This window comes from Corvus kubaryi, unplaced genomic scaffold (assembly GCF_017639235.1).
Source record: "Corvus kubaryi isolate FWS band 111438036 unplaced genomic scaffold, C.kubaryi_AGA036_p1.0 37357, whole genome shotgun sequence".
Taxonomy (NCBI): Eukaryota; Metazoa; Chordata; class Aves; order Passeriformes; family Corvidae; genus Corvus; species Corvus kubaryi.
This window is the reverse complement of record NW_024581117.1, coordinates 9055534-9072642: the sequence shown is the minus strand read 5'-3', so window position 1 is coordinate 9072642 and position 17109 is coordinate 9055534. Positions and strand designations below refer to the sequence as shown.

The window sequence follows — 17109 nt, the reverse complement described above, 5'->3', positions numbered from 1 at the left end:
TTCAGAGCATTGGAGCATAGCTTGACACAGAGGTAGTACTACAAATAATGTAATAAAGGCCATTCAAAAGCCCACAAAAGCCTTCCAGATTTAGCAAACTAGTTAGCAAACAGTGAGAACCTAAACATTTCTTCCATTTTCCTGGTGACACTGAAGTATTTACAGCTTCTCTGAAGCTGTCCTCTATTAGTTTCCTAAGAAAATATTTGTGTAAACAAACTTATGCATACAAGGGGTGTGAGTGTAATGAAATGATTAAATCATACTTTGGAGACTTAAGGTGATTAGAAATTAGTAGTGTTTGCCCAGAGAAATCTTTGCCATTTAGTGCAATGTTACCCACTCCAACAGCTTCCTTTTTCCTCTTGAAAATTATTTTGGGAATCCCCAGGATGGGTTCTGTCTCTAGCACCAATTTCTGATCTGCAGAGACACGTCCTGCGATGATAAACCAGAGACTCAGAAATTATCCCAGCCTCGTTCAGTTAGGAGTAATGAAGAAATGTTTCTTTCCTTAACTTGTATAAAATTTTGGGGCTCCCAACATCTTTCCCTATTTTTTTTTCCCCCTCTGATCCCAGAATTACCACCCTCGCCCTTGGTTTCCCACTCCCAGATAAACAGCCTATGAAATTGCTGCAAGGAGCCAAGTGCTGCTTTTCACACAGCCACAGAGAGATGTCCTTTACTGAACATATTCTGCATAGAGCCTCCATGCCAGCCTCCAAAGGAGAGAGATGATAATGGAATTGCCGAAATGCCGAGAAGTTCCCCCAGTACAGACTAAAGAGAAGACAGGAGCAGGGAGGCTCTAGAATCGGAGAGTACATCACATATTAAAAAGTAACTTTTCGGCAGCGCATTGCGAGACTGAGCACCAGGCGGGGAAAGGGAGCACACAGCCACATGGTATATTCCTGCCTCTCTCCTCTCCTCTCTCTCTTTTGGTCCTTCTCTCCGGCTCTCTCTCCCAGCTCCTCTCGCCGGCGCTGCCTTCCCCCTCTCCCCCTGCCGCAGGCTGCAGAATGGGACACGCTTGTTCCCCAGCCAGCCGGCAGCTGTCACACAGCAGAGGCAGCCAGCAGCCGGTGCGAGGAGTGAGCCTACTCTGTCATTTAGGATGACTCACTGGAATCTGGCATTAATTTCTCTTTTTCTGATAGTGGACGGAGAACAACCAAAAAGCTACACTGGACTAGACCAAGGTAAGAGATTTAAGTGTCTTTTTTACCCTACAGCCACCCAACACTTCGAGGGTGCCAAGCTGTGTACAAAAGCTGGCACCGGCAGTAATTCGGTGGGTGTCTGAACACCTGGCGTTACATGCCATCGGTGTGTCTTTCTGGTGTTAACCCTGTGTGTACCACCCAGCTACCCCCGCAGGGAGAGACGGCAGGTCAAAATATAACCTAGTGACTGCATTTTCTCCCCTTAATGCAACTTTTGTGGCTGCACTACCACCTGCTCCCGTGGATACAAGAAGCTTCTCAGTATTGCTAAATGATGAGGCTTTTGTGCTGTGCTGCTGGGAATGGAGCGTACCAGGCGTCTGTCATGGACTCCGTGTGGATTCATTCCCACAGCAGTTGTTTCATCACTTTAATGAGTTGAAATTCCACAGTCCGCGGAAACGCTTCCCTGTCATTCCCTCTCTCTCTGAGGGGATCTCATATAGATACGATCCATTTTCAGGCTTTTCAAAAGTAGTGCTTGCTGAAAGCACCAGAACAAGTCTGCTGAAGCACAGGCAGTGCTGCACTATATATTCTGTCTGCATTCCTCTCTGCTTTTTCTGCTGTGAATCAAAAATTCAGTGTTGCAGGAGGGTTTTTGCAAGGACAGTAAATGTCTCTGGCACAGCAATTTAAAGTAAAAGGAAAAGCTGTTTCTCCCCATTCTGAAATCCTAGCAAAATATTCTTCCATTTTCTGAGGAGGTACAGTATTTCTAGCAGAGTTATCTAAGCAGGTTTCTTCTGGGGCTGATTGACAGTTTTTAGTTGTGATTTTAATGGAAATCTTTCACTGAATGTCTACAGCTTCATTTCTGTCAATCCAATGCTTTTTACCAAATGGCTTTCTTCAGAGGGTGACACCTTCAAAATTAACCCAGCATCATGCTTTTCTAGATCTATAAACAGAGTATCAAACCAGCTGGTGCACATTGCAGAATTCCACGATCTTACCTTTGGATCTTTAATGGTGTAACTGCAGTGGAAGACATTTGGTTTGGTTTACAGGTTTGCTGTAGTGTGGAAAGTATCCCAATTGTAACTGAATTTATCTGGGTTTCTTATACGTTATTTTTCTGCAATATCCTACACGCTCTATTTGTCCGGACCTTCTGAGTACTGGCAATAGGTTTATTAAGGGTGGACTTTTAAACCCACAAAAAACTGCCCTGACATTACTGCCGTGAAAAGGACTCTCTGCTCAAGGAAGATGACAGGTACCACATTAATCACACCCATGGAGGTGACCAAACAGGTATCAGCAATTAACAAAAAAACACCACTCAGCTTCCTAGTAGCCACCAAGACCCACAGTCTGTTGACCCAGCACCAATATTTTTGGAATGAACTCAAACATGGCACCAATAAACACTCCCTGTAGCTACTGCCCCCTCCATGCACTCTTTAAAATAGGTTAGGGGAAAAAAGGTTCCTCTTTCAGAGAATTTTCAGGAATTTAATACAGAGCTTCAGGAAGAGGTAGGACAACATCTTGATGTGTCAGCATGGATTCTACATCATTTTCCATCAGAATATGGTACAATTTTTGGGTTGTAAAAGTGGAAAGCATTTACCAACACTATGCTTTAAGATTATTCCTAGTAATTTCGACAAGTGCAGAGACTTTTTTTTTACTTACTTCTTTTTGTTAGCATTTAGATATGGTGCCTGACTGCAAGGGTATCAGGTTATTTCCAGGGAAAGTAATTCTAAAGTACAATTCAGAAAACAGATCATTGTGATTCTTTTAACAGTTGATAATATTCATGCAACTTATTTTTAAATTAGTACCTATTTATTGTACACCAACTCTTAGTCACTTGCTAGTAAAGCACATGTCATAGTCTCTGGGGTCTGAGCAGCTATTTTTGAGCCTGTCTGGCTAATGTCTAGAATACAAAATTATCCTGTTCACAAGTTGGGCTTTTCTGTGTTATTTTCCTTTCTTCTGAGACATCAGTATATTATCAGTTTTCATCTGGGTGGCTCCTTTCAGGTGGAATCTTAGTCCATTTAAATGCAGACAATTTACTGCGATAACAGTTTATTGTAACTTAGCAACAAGAGATAAAAAAACCCCAAGTTACATCCATCACACATGCAAGCCTTGTATTGTGCTGCCCTGTACTCAGCAAATTAAACCCTTGAGATAAATGACATTCTAGACCAGTCAGTTTAATATCATTAGCTGGGCTGGCCAGTTGTTCTAATTACAGAAGTCAAAGACTGCAGGAAGCAGCTGCAAAGTCAGCACACGTGCAAGGAGCTGTTTGTAAAGCAGAAACACATGCTTTAACGTGAGGGGTTTTTTGTTGCAACATGAATTATTAAAGAAACGTATGGCATTTAGTATCACTGACAGAAAAATGGTCTGGCTGTGGTCCAGGTGGCAAGACTTATATGAGTGGCATGGCGTTATCACTGGTCTTTCTGTGAAGCTTCATTTCTGGCGTAATATTTTTCAGTAAAATAAACAAACACTTCCAGTGTTATTTCTCTATGATCAGGTTCTTGGGTCATTCATTTACTGGTGAGCTGGGAGGACAACACAAGGAAAATTAGCACAATGCTACCTACTGTCCTACCTATTTTACTCCAAATGGAGAATCTGCTATCAATGAAACATGTTCAGGGAGCAATAAGATTGCATAGCTGGTACACTGGAATTGGGAGGAAACATCTGTAAGACAGACACATGGTCAACTCTGGAGCTCTGCTTGAGCCTACAAGATTAATCCAGCCAAAAAACAGGTAAAAGTAAAGTCAGGCAGCTGCTCTGATGGGTGGCCAGGGATTCCTTCAGCTCTGAGTTTCACATCCCTCTTGGCATTTCACCTCCAGAAACTGAATTCAGGAGAGGCAGACATCTTGCTGTGGTTAGTTAAATGGATTCAACCTTATAACTGATTTCCTTTAGAAAAGAAAAATGTTCAGCCAAGTTCTTTGCCTCAAAAAATCAGCTTAAATAGAAGGTCTTCACTTCTCTGATATTTCTGTATATTTCATTTGAACATAAAGCTCCATCCAAAGATTAAGGGCATTAAACAAATCAACAGGGTTTTACACGGCAGGAATGAACAAGCTCTTGATAACAACCTCTAGGAAGGTATCAAATCTGTCCCAACTACTTGATAAACCATATTCTGCACAGAGGCCTGCAAAAATGGACAAAGTTTCATCTCCTTTGAGATAAACACACTTAGCCACTTTCATAGCTCTCTATTAATATCACTGTAGCTCCAGCAGCTGTAGATGCATTCCCTGCACCCTGAACAGAGTCAAGACTATCTCCTCCCCACTGCATAGTACTGTGTTATAAGGTAAGCCAACTGCACCTACAAATAACGTTTTAAACAGTTCTATTAATCATCATAAAGATGGTATTTCAAGTTGAATTTACACAGGCCCTATTTTTAGAACAGGGGACATTTTGCACACTTGCTATATTGCTTTCCAGGACCTTCTTGTAACATGTTCTCATCAATTAAGACCAAATCTAATCTTAGTCTAAGACTGAGGATGTTTATAGGGGTTAAAGTAAGGTTAAAGTGATGCAAAACAGGCATCCAACCCTCATGATTAGGCATTGCCTTTTGAGGAGAACAGTTTTCTTTAATTAGAGTAAAGAAGTCTTAGAATTATAAGATCGTAGAATGTGCTAAATTGGAAGGGACCCATCAGGATGATTGAGTTCAACTCCTGACCCTGCAAAGCACCATCCCCAAGAGACGCACTCTGCCTAAGAGTTGTCCAAATACCTCTTGAACTCAGCTAGCCTTGGAGCTGTGACCACTGCCCAACCACTTTCTGCGTAAAAAACTCTTTCCTGGTATCTTTCAAACACACTGTAAGTTAGTGATGAGTGTACTTGTTGGATAAGAACTGTTGCTTTCTTCACCTTCAATTCTTGCATTTTTCAACAAACTTTACCACACTCTTCTAGCATTTTCAATCCAATAGAATTTAAAACTTTGACCACCTACACCAGTGAAGAGTACATCCAACTGAAACATAAAGGAGTAATGTAACAAATGTGTAGTGTATCTCAGTATGTATGCATGGAAATAGTGTCAGAATCTAATATAAATACAAGGTAGTATGTCCAATTTCAGTCACAACTTAGTTTGAACGTATTCTTCTTTAAAATAAAATCAGGAATTTCAGGCTTCTGTTTAATTATTTTGTTAGGACTAATTATTTTTCCATTAAAACCTATATTAGTTCTGTATTTATTTAATCCAAACAGTGGTCTGTATTTTCTCTAAAATAAAACACAGATGATGCAGATTCCAAGACACTGTTTTAGTTCTTTCTTGCTCAAACAAAATAAAAACAATATTGTGTTCATCACAAAGTGGCTTTTCCCATATTCAAGATTTGTCAAATAATTTCCATTTGTGAAAACTGACATCTTTCAAAACTGAACCAACAGGAAAATACTTTTTTTTCTTCTCATTCATTTCATTAACATGTGAAAAGTCTTCTCACTCAATATCAGCTTGCTTGTTTGTGTTCTTTTGATTGTAATTCAAATCTCAAAAATCATGAGGAAGCTAAGTATGCTAGACGTGTATTCTCTTTAGGTTTTGAGGCAATTTCATTACTGAGTTGTTGGCTAGTTTAGGAACGCTGTGTTAAAGACAATCTGTGTGAATAAACTAACAACTGTCCAAAGGGAAACACTTCTGAGAGGAAGGAGTATACTCTCTAGAATAGTTCTCCTGACTGACACATCTGAAATGGATGCTAGACATGATATGAATTTTCATTTATACTCAGCAAGGTCTATATGGCTTTTCCTTCCCATTTCTCCTCGCGTCTTTCCCAACCTTTTCATATTAATGATGTGTGTTTGAGAAAAATGTTCTTATTCCTCAGGGCACCAGCAATGTTGGGTAACATTTAGCAAAACATGCATCATCCAAGTGATCTGTAGGTTACACCAGGGACAATACCATGATCCACACGGTGAAGCAACCAGAGTGAAAGCCAAGTAAATTGTTGCTTTATAGGGAAGCTTGGACCCTGGAGCCACACAGTACTTGAAATCATGTAGCAAATGATTTTGTGTGTTGTAGAGATACTGGAGCTTTATGGGACAAGACCAATGCATCAAGATGTACAAGAGCAAAAAAAAAAGTGTATGGTGGAAACAGAAAATGAGATACATAACTCTCTGTTAAAGACTTCTTTCCAACTTCTAGAATGAAAAGACTCGAGTTTTTTCCTAAGTTGTAAACACTACAAATTCTGTCATGAAACTCAAAAAGATAAACCACTCAAAAATCCTGTGAAACTGTGTGCTGTATACACATACATGTTCATGTATGAGACCATAAAAGTTCCAGATCCTAAAGAAGCCAAAAAACACCCTCAAAACAGAAATGCAACCACAGCCTTACAAATCACATTTGGTCATCTTTGAGGAAAGGTTTTAGGAAAATAATAAATTTAAATAGTCATTTTCACATAAATAGAAAAGAACATGGAAGATTTGAGCAGCCTTTCTTTAGTTCCTAAACACCTATAAACTCTGCCTTGCGTACAATCACATCCTCACAACTTTACAATCACAACTGTGTCATGTCTAATACGCTGAATCTATAGTAAACAAGAAATTATCCCATAAAACTCCAGGACACAGTTCAGGTCATGAAACACACAGGCCCCTGCCATGCCAGAACACAGTTCAGGCTTCCTTCTTGGGGACACCACCAGGGTGTGTGCAGCAGAACAATGCCATACCCTGCCAGGAGCCACCTGGGACTGTGCATATCCCATCTACTGCTCTTGGAGAACAAAACAGAACAGAACTGGGCCAGGACAGAACTAAAATAGACAACCTCCGTGTTACCAGGAACTGCAGAAAGCACCTACTATGCTCCAGTTGTTAACTTCTTTAAGGCTGGTAACGGATTTGAGAGGAAAGGAAGCAATACGGAAAGCCTTGCACTTCTAAGAAAGCCAAATATTGCTACAACTAGTTTCTTCACAAGGGAAATGAAAGAAAGAGTTAATTAAACCTGCTGTCTGTGGTTTGAAATATTAACCTGACATTGGTGTTTATCTTGTGTGAAACAGCTTTAATGATTCTACTTACCCTTTACATTTCTCTCATTGTTTTGCTCACTGTCCTCTGTTGCCAGTAGTATTATTACACTTTCAGTTTTAGTAATAAAACAATTACTGAGACTCTCTGCTGTTTAATGGGTTTGAAACCTCAGGAGCTGAAAATAATTAAGTTGGATTTTTGTGCTTGCAATGAAGTTTGATATTTGATAAAAAAAAAAAGAAAAAAATCAAAACTAGGAGAAAGATCCATAAATACTAAAGTCAATTGGGACCACTGAATGAGTCTGACTTCCAGCATACCACAGCAACTCCATCACTTCATCCAATTTTACCTGTGTCAAACCTAGCATCTTATATGGGTAAGTTCATTATAATAAAAATAGTTTCAGATCTCAAAAAATGATAATACAAGCTGCAAGTGCAAGACCTTACAGCTGCTGATCACAACAGAGTGGCACCATCCCTGTCTCTTCAAGCCAGCTAACCATAAGCCCCCTACCTTGCAACATATTCATCCTGTCTAAACACAGCAATTTAATCTCAAAATGCATTTCTCACAGAAAGCTAAGAGAAACTTTAAAAAGAAAAGAAAACTCATTAGAGGACCTGAGCTAGAATTAAAAAGAGATGACAGGTGCTTCTACCACTTGCTATAAAAAAATGCCAAAACTTATAATTTCAGAAGTCTCGGGAAAATTGCAGCCGCATCACACTACTAATTTTGGGAGTTTCCTACCTGAATAATGTACTTTTCCCTCAGCATTGTTTCTTGGATAACATAACGGGGAAAGAGGCATAACTGCTGGGTTTAACATTAATCAAAAGATTATCAGTGCTGCCCCTCAATAGGTAAACATAAACATTAGCTCTCTGTGCAATTTCTTGCAAAGGGAACGTATAAAGTTGTCTGGAGCCAAATGCATACATAACATAAAGGATCAAAAAAAAAATGGAGGGATGGCTTCTACACAGTAGGAAAAAACAGGGCAAAGAGAGACAACTCTGTGCAGCATTATAGTAGGATTTACAGAGGAAAATCATCAGTTCCCTCAGCACTCCCTACAGCTCTCTGAAAAATTTGTTTGCAGGATTGCTGCTTCCAATGAATAAAATGAACACAGCTGAGGCAAAAAGGGAGCAATAGAGCACACTGGAAAGTGAAGGAAAGAAATAGGGGAAGGAAAAGGGAAAAAGAAAAGAAAAAGGTATTTTCTCCCTCATTACTCTCAAGGTTTCTGACGCATAGCAGATTTGGGGATGAATCAATAAAGAAATAAGGATTAATATACAAATGGATACAAAAGAAAAAGAAAACAAATACTAGTCACGGAATTGTTAAGGTTGGAAAAGACCTCCAAGACCATCAAGTCCAACCTTTGGCTGAACACCACCTCGTGAACTAAACCGTGGCACTGAGTGACACATCCAGGCCTTTCTTGAACACTTCTAGGGATAGTGACTCCACTGCTCCCCTGGGCAGCCCATTTCCATGCCTGACCACCCTTTCAGTGAAGAAATTCTTCTTGATGTCCAAGTTGCCTTGGTGTAGAGCTTGAGGCCATTTCCTGTCATCCTGCCACTGGTTGTCTGGGAGAACAGACTGGCAGACTGACCCCCCAGTTACACCCTCCTTTCAGGCAGTTGTACAGACTGATAAGCTCTCCACTGAGCCTCCTTTTCTCCAAGCTAAACACCCCCAGCTCCCTCAGCTGCTCCTCACAGGACTCATGCTCCAGACTCCTCACCATCTCCCTTCCCCTTCTCTGGACACACTCCAGCAGCTCCATGTCCTTCTTGTAGTGAGGGGCCCAGAACTGGACACAAATGGAACAAAATAACATTACAAATAGAGCATTGAGGTGATGTAACAGATGTCCCCTCTCCAAAAGCTAGGGCCGTCCTATGGTCCATTACTGTGGGCAGGAACTGGAACACATGTCTTTAGGTGCAAACCTTCTGACAAGATATCTGACCCTTCAGCTCACAGTCCTCGGGCAATGGAAGCAGGGATAATGCCTGCTGGAGATGAGCGGGGGTAGGGATGGGGCTGATGCTGTTAGAGACCAGACACCATGACAAAACACGGTCGCCACTCTAGCATTCACTTATTCCACACTACAGAAATCAATTCAACATCTTTCACCATCCTGTCAGTCACATTCTGAAGCACTGCAGGACAAATGGATTTTCTCTGTGACAGCAGGATAGGGATCATGAATTCTGATCCTTCTGTTGGACAGTTCAGTACCCATAAATTGTCAAGATGGCAGAAGCCACACTGCATCCAGAAGGAACAGATTATTGTAGATGGTGGAGGTGTGGAACAGTGATTTTTGTGAGGCACAAAAAAAAGAAAAGACCTAGGAACAACCACTGAAATACAAGGAACATGGTGCAAACATCTCCTTAAATGTACTGAAGTAGTACAGAACTGTAGTCTGCTGAAGAAAGAAATACTGAAGAGAAGAAATATGGGTGCTAGTATTTCACTAGTGTAAAAGTGGAAAGCTGTAGAACTAAGTGAGGATTTGATTTTCACCTGTTGTGACTCAGAGCCATGCTAAATCATTACAACCTCTTTTCATGGAACATCTTAGATTGCCAGAGCCAAACTTTCTATGCCAGTTAACATGGTGGGGCTGAAAACATCTCTGATACTAGCTGAGCATTTTGAGTAAGGAAAACCAGGAGAAAAATCAACAGAAAAGCAACCCAATATGTATTATTAATCTATCATCAATGTATAGTCGCTAAATAACAACACTGTTTTTATCTTCAGATCTGTACTGTTAACTCACAGTGACTAATATCCCATTCGTATAATGCTTCTTGATATGTTTTGACAGCCAGAAAATTGTTCCTCTGCCTGAACTTAGGAAATAATTTCTTTTCTGAAGTGAAAAATTAAATACAAGGCACAGCAGAAATAGCCTAGTCATCTTCTGGTAAATATGAAAATTAGTGTTACATACATATATCCCTCATTAAGAAACCTACAATCATACATGTCTGTGAGTGCTAAACTGCTTAGAAAGTAGAGCCTAATACTGCTAAAATGTTATTACTGTTATGACAGCAGAAGTGGGACAGGCACAGAAGAGAAGAATAAACTTTTTCCAATCATAGATTGTATGGGAATTGTTCCAGAAACAGGGTAGAAGCAGTAAGGAAATTAAGTTTAAGGTCCCCACTCTGGAATATAGACTGATGTCCTGTAAGTGGTATCTCAGCCTTCTGTAGTGAGTCTTGGGTAATTCTATGTCATGTAAATCCTGTGCTTTCATCACCCACCCCTCAGTTCTGATCACTGCCCAGGATCTGACTCCAAACTGCCAGCTCTTACCTAGGCCTCTGTGAATATAAATAACCAAATGTCTCCAATAGGCCAGGCAGCGGCTGACTCCAGGGTTTTAAAGGTCAATAATTCCTTTTTAAAAATCAATATATTTGTAACTGGTGTAAAAGCTTCCAGCCTAAAAATGTGCTTAAATGGACAGGGCTATTTTCCAAGCCACATGAATTCTAACAATGCTCACATTGTCAGTCTTCAAATAGTCAGAAGGCCTTTTATAAGGGATAGGGAATTCTGAGGATTAATTCTGCTCCTTTCCAGGAAACCACCACCTCATCATCCCCTATTCACAGTTTATCACAGACAATAGATACTATTCAACTCAGGTACACTGGAACAGGAAAAGTGTGTAAGCAATAACCAAACAATGGCATTTTGCTGTGTCAAAGGGAAGCAGGCACAGTGTGCTTAGCTTCCCTGAAAGGAGCACTTTCTTCTAGCTCACTCTGTTCGCCATCTATTTCTGTAAGAGTCCTCACTTTTTTAAAAAAAAAGAAGGGATTGTCTGTAAAACAAGAGAAGTGGTTCAAGCTAATGCCTTCCCCCCTGCATTGTATAAATGCTAGTGCAATAAATATCTAAGTGAGTGGAATCACTTGCTCTTCTCCTAGAAACTATTTGTTTGGTAAGCTATGATATATTTAATTTATTATTTATAGGCCTAAGCTTTCACATCATAATGAGCCATATCAATAAGACTTGAATACTAGCGTTTGAAATAAGCATCATTGAGTTGAAAGGAATTCAGATAATTTGACTTCCCTTTGTGCTCCGTCTTTTACTGTGTCCACAAGCAGCAGTAAATCAGAATAACTGCTACCTAAAGAAAGCCTTAAAAGAAAGGTTACAGCAGGGTACAGCTGATGCAAGCAGCAAGTTCCTACATGAAAATAGCTCTAAGTGTTGCCTTTGGTCAAGTTTTTAAGACTCCAAGACAAGCCTCATATTCCCCTGTAAGAGGGGCTCACAGAAAATAGGCTAGGGAGTAACACAGGACCCACAGGAACACAGTTTCCTAAAATTAGGTCAGCACTGGTATAAAATTAGATTCAGCGTTCTGCTGACCGAACTGAAAAGAGGAGGAGTAATTTTTAATCACAAGTTCTTGAGGATAACGATGTATCTTGCTGGAAGTCACCAAGTACAGGCCACAAACTTGCACAGTGGTTACTTCCTTCCTCTTCCCAACACTGCTAAAACTCGTCTGAAGCCTGGACACAACCAAAACTTATAAATTAACTATGAGGGACAAATTGTTTCAAGTTGAAATGCGCAGCACTATTTAGACAAATGATTACACTCTATACTACACAACATTCAGTACAAGATTTATTTATTATAATTGATTTCTCAATTAAATTGTCTGATGAAATTTCTTTTGTTGGGGGCACAGGGGGCTGTGAAACTAAAAATAGAAAAAAGAACAACACATGAAACTATTACATACCTCAGTTCAAATCGCCCAAACATTACAAATAAGTTGGTGAAGTGGAGATTGTAATTATAAAAAAGCATGAAGTAGCAACCTTGGAATATACTGAGCAATGATCTTGAACAATAACTTTCTAAAATCGATTCTAACCGTCTATTGTCTTACAATGCAGCAGCTCTGAGGCTTAGAAATTAAACTCTGGGGAGAAAGAAATGCTGCTTTCTAGTAATGAACGGACTGACCTTGTACTACAGGATCACCTGAGCAAAACATCTAGACTCAAGCAATCAGAAAGAAGGCAATGCAAAAAACAATGCCCACTTCTACCTTACCAGTATTGTAGGACTATTCCAAAATATTTTATTATAAACTGGTTTGACCTACAGTAAATATCATTCTGATCTGCAGAAAGTCGTATTCCTACCCACCCCACTGTTCAGTCCCACTGAGGTCACGTCCCCTGTGAATCCCTCTCCAGAGGGCTGTGCACAGACTGACTCAGGGGGATCCTGCTGACTGCAGCCAGCAAATGCAGAAATCCAGAATTATGTCGAGGAGCATCTACTGCAAAACAGTCCAGGACAGACATTTTTTGGATTGCCATATGTGTAAGGATATTGGAAACTGCCAAAGTTATAAACCAGACCTTGACAACTCTGGCATAGAATTTCCCTCTGTACCTGGGGAATAGGCTAACTAGTGAAATGTAGGATCTCATTAGTTTGCAGACACAATTACTCCAGAAGCTCAGAACAAAATATCTAACCTGAACCTATCAAAGACCTGGACAAAAAAATTGTCCAATTCCTCCAGCATCACAGTATGGCAAAAGAAAGGCCTACCCACTATAAAAGTCTATAAATTACCATCTCTCAGCCATCTAACATCGATACTAGTTCATGGTTAATAAATAACGGGTTGGGAAATAAGACCCTGGGCTACTGGCCTGGATCAACCTGGGATGGACATTCTTAATACTATTGTAAAGACTGTTTAGCTGGAACTGTAAATTGCGAGGAGTGTGACTCCCTTATTCTGCAGAGCTTGTACAGCACATCAGAAGAAGGTTAATGAATGCCTGTGTGAGAAGCACTAATTAGATACCAAACAGTGCTTTGAAGAGATCTGTCTTTTTGCAGCTAGAGAAACACATACCTTCTTTTCATATGATCACTGACTAGGAACTGAATTCCCAGCCAGGCCTCTACTGGAATGCTGAGTTACAGAGGAACTCCTCTAGCCTGTGCTGCCATAGCTTTTGAGGTTTTATCATACAGCTTCAGATCCAAATGAATAATCACATTATTTCCCTTAGCGTTCTCCAGGGGCAATATAATGGCTACTTGCAATGCTGATGCCTTTAAGATTTCACAGCAAACTTCCCTGTGCAGGCTTATCCCCTGCTGTGCTCCAAATAGCATATGTGAAACCAGGAACAAGCAGCTACTTAGGGAAGGGACAGCCAGTGACCATGGATACCATAACCAATCCATGCAATGGAGCAGCATGCCAGGAATAGCATGACATATATGTGCATTTATTGCACGTGTGACAGCCTCAATGAGTGATGAAGTGCTAAAATGCACGCTGGTTTGTCACAAACTGCTGTGAAGCATACTGTTCTCATACATGCTGGGGATCTGAAGTGCCAGTTGTGCTTATTTTCTAAAACTTCTTGGATGAAGAGCTTGCCAATCTGCATGGGGTATTTTGTGGCTGATTAATTTTATAGATAGTGCTAGGTAAGAACCCTCTAACTTACTGAATCCAATAGCAGTTTTAATCAAACTCTAGTTGCTTGCTAATTTGGAGACATGGGGTGCCACTTTATTGGCTTCTATAGACTGCTTGCTCTCCATATAGATCAGTAGTTCAGAGAAACCTTCTGGCATATCTGTTTCTTTCCAGAAGAATGGACCTACACAAGTGTTTAACTGCAAACCTCAAGGTTTCATACAAAAAGCAATTTAAGAACAGTGCCACTAATTAATTCATACTCCTATTTTTGTAACTTTCTAACATGAGAGCAACTACAAAAACAAATTTCAAATTTGAAAACAACTTGGAAACTGTAGCACAAAATCTGAGAATGACAAAAAGCAGAATATCACTTGTCATATACACCTATGACTAGGTTGTGGAATGTTACAAACAACTCTATCTCACAAGCAGCCGGCAAATATTGCAAAATATGTGTGAACCTGTGCCTAATCCTTCAAGGAACTGTGGAACTGAATAAGGATTTGTAGGAAATTCTGTTTCAGCATCGTGGTCAACAAATAATACTGCATGGGTTCCTGGTCTGCTCCCCCCTTGCTATAATCTACACTCGTCTATAATCTCATTGTGTAAATCAACAAAAGCAGCTTCTGTGCTCCTGCTCACAGTATGAGAACAGTAACTACATGAATCCAGTGAATCTCTGGAAGTCATTCTCCAGAGGGGGATTTCCTTTTTCCATCTGATGTCATCTTTGTTCCCAGACTTATTTGAAGGTGTCTGTGCTTCAAATCCTACAAAAACTTTACAATTAATAAATTCTCTTAATTCCAGTTTCAGAGTAATTTCTCCTGTATGGTCTGTACAAGCCCATAGATTCTTTCTAGACCAGGCTTTTATCCTCTTGAGTTTGCAAGAGTTTTGGGCAGGTATTTTTGTTTGTGCTTTAATGTTTGCTACTTTTTCCTAGACGGCATATTATGTGTCAGAGACAAAGAATTAGCTTCTCTAACAGGTGGGAGGGTTTGGGGGGTTTTTTTGGGGGGTTTTATTGGTTTTAAGTTAGGTTGACCACTGAGGACACACACATTATGGAGCGCCTGAAGTAGAAACCAAACAGTTTCAAACCAGACAATGGAGATTTTTGAAAACCCGATGACTGCAAACCACACAAATGGAAAGTTATTTCTGTGACTATTTTTCTTATCACTGGGTACTCAAATAGCAGCCTTAAAATAAAACTTAAAAGCTCAGAAAATCCTACCAACAGCAAAGGACTAACGGGAAAATCCTTGTGCTCATTAAAACTGATAGATATAGCTCATTAACTAAGCTATACTACCTCAGACAAAATTACAGTTTTCTGAATTCCATGCCTTTCCCTAAAGTAGAGCATATAGATTCCATGGATATTGTGCAGATCATGACAATGCTTTAGACACATTAGCTGATCTTCGCTCACAAGTCCTAGAGCAGGGACAGCACAGAGTTTCCCATGCAAACACACAGGTTGTGCCAGCCTGCAATATCCATCATAGATCATAGGTGTTTTTAGTAATTTGTAGCACAACTCCTGTAAAGGACTGCAGGCTCCAAGAGGCTCGAATCCAGCTGTTTCAAATGCATTTGTACTGTCTTAGCTATATTTTACTTTAAAAGCACAGGTACAAAATCAAGTCATCAAGTTAACGTGTATTTGCTGGCTTTATCTAAGCCCTTGTTACACGTGCATTGCCCATGATAAGCCAATTAGACTCTTTTGAGACCTGGATACCATCTGTTGAAATCACTGGCAGCCCAGCAGGTAGTAGTGTCTCAGTCCCTCAGTGGATTTCACATTTTACCACTCAGAACTCCCAATGGCCCTTCCCAGCACCAGAATGAAATAGAAAAGAGAAAAGCTTTAGTCCTTTTCTATTGTGAAATGAGCAACAAGAGACAGAGCATGCATTTGTGTGTGTGTAAAGTCACTTCTTGCATTTCCACACTCACTGCACTTCTGATTTTACCTTGAAGACATGAAGGTTTTCAGTTGCCATAGCAACCATGTTAACAAATAGCGGCATAGCTTTTACACAAATGATGTGGTTGTCAGGAGTTGGGGATAGTCTAACAGGTTTTTATTAAATCCCCCAAAATACACAGTTTTTTACCTAAAGAAATACATCAATTTTTTTCCTAATTGTATTTCTCATTTCATAACAGCAAAGGTTTTTGTTTAATAGGATATACCTTTACCAAGAGCTTCCAAATTTGACAAACCTTATCTTTCATGACTTAGGAAGGGATCACATGACTGCAGCATTCTTTAAAAGGCATAAACTGATTTGCATTAATGTTTCTCTCACTGAGCAAACTGGGGGGCCTATAAATATAGCTCCTGTCTTCAGGATTACTTAGCAATTTTGCTGCTCTGAAGGGGAAAAATAAAAGCAGAGGAAGGGATAATCTTCACTGTCAGATGGAAAGGGAAGTTCTGTACATCATCCAAAAACTATGATGAATGGATGATGAATCTGTTGGTTCCTTTAAAAAGCAAAGATTTATAAATGCTAAATTCTGCAGTCTTCAACACCTGAACATTTCCATTGCATGAGTTTAGAATAAATTGCTGATAGTCCACTACAATAAATATTAACTTTGACAGATTTTGTTCCTAGAGAGAGCAAATTTTGGTTTTAGCTGAAGTATAATAGCAATAACAGTTTGCACTTCTCTGATCCCTTCCGTCTTCATACCTCCTTTGAAGCACTTCAAGTATCAGTCAAAACTATTAATTGGAAATACGGCCACATTTTAAGAATGAATAAAGTAAGATCCAACCTCAAGGGGATGGGAAAAGTCTGGGGCATAACAAACCATAGACCATGGTAAACAAGAAGAGGTGATTAACTATTCTGAACACCTAAGCACTTGCTCAGCCTTTTATAAGCCAAAGAAGGCAGATAAAGTTTCCCAAACAATGTCATATTTAAAAATTTATGGATCTATTTAAATACAACCACAGCATATGTGTACAGACACTTGCTTAAAAAACAGCCACGAACTTCAGCTGGCTGAAGGATCTTTTTTGAATTCACATCTCATTTCCTTGGCCAAAGCAATGACTTAGCTTCTGCATTAAATTTACTTTCCACTTCACACAGCTATTATACTAGCTCAAAAATGGCTTTCTTCCAAACTCTTAACTAAGACCATGTCAAAAACTGCTCAATAGAATTGCACTCTCACGACACCTGGCAGCCAGCATTTTAGATTCTACAGTTACATTTCCACTTCACTGTCCACTCCTACCTAAGGAAA

General features: G+C 39.9%; 1 protein-coding gene across 2 annotated transcripts in view; it reads left to right on the top strand.

Annotated features, from left to right (window-relative positions):
• Positions 1 to 939: 939 nt before the first annotated feature.
• The window catches only part of RASGEF1A (RasGEF domain family member 1A), a 155761-nt gene continuing 139591 nt past the window's right edge, over positions 940 to 17109 (top strand). For both annotated transcript variants that reach the window (XM_042033173.1, XM_042033170.1), the window contains exon 1: positions 940 to 1205. The gene's annotated coding sequence lies outside the window, so the exon portion shown is untranslated. The remainder of the gene's footprint in view (positions 1206 to 17109) is intronic.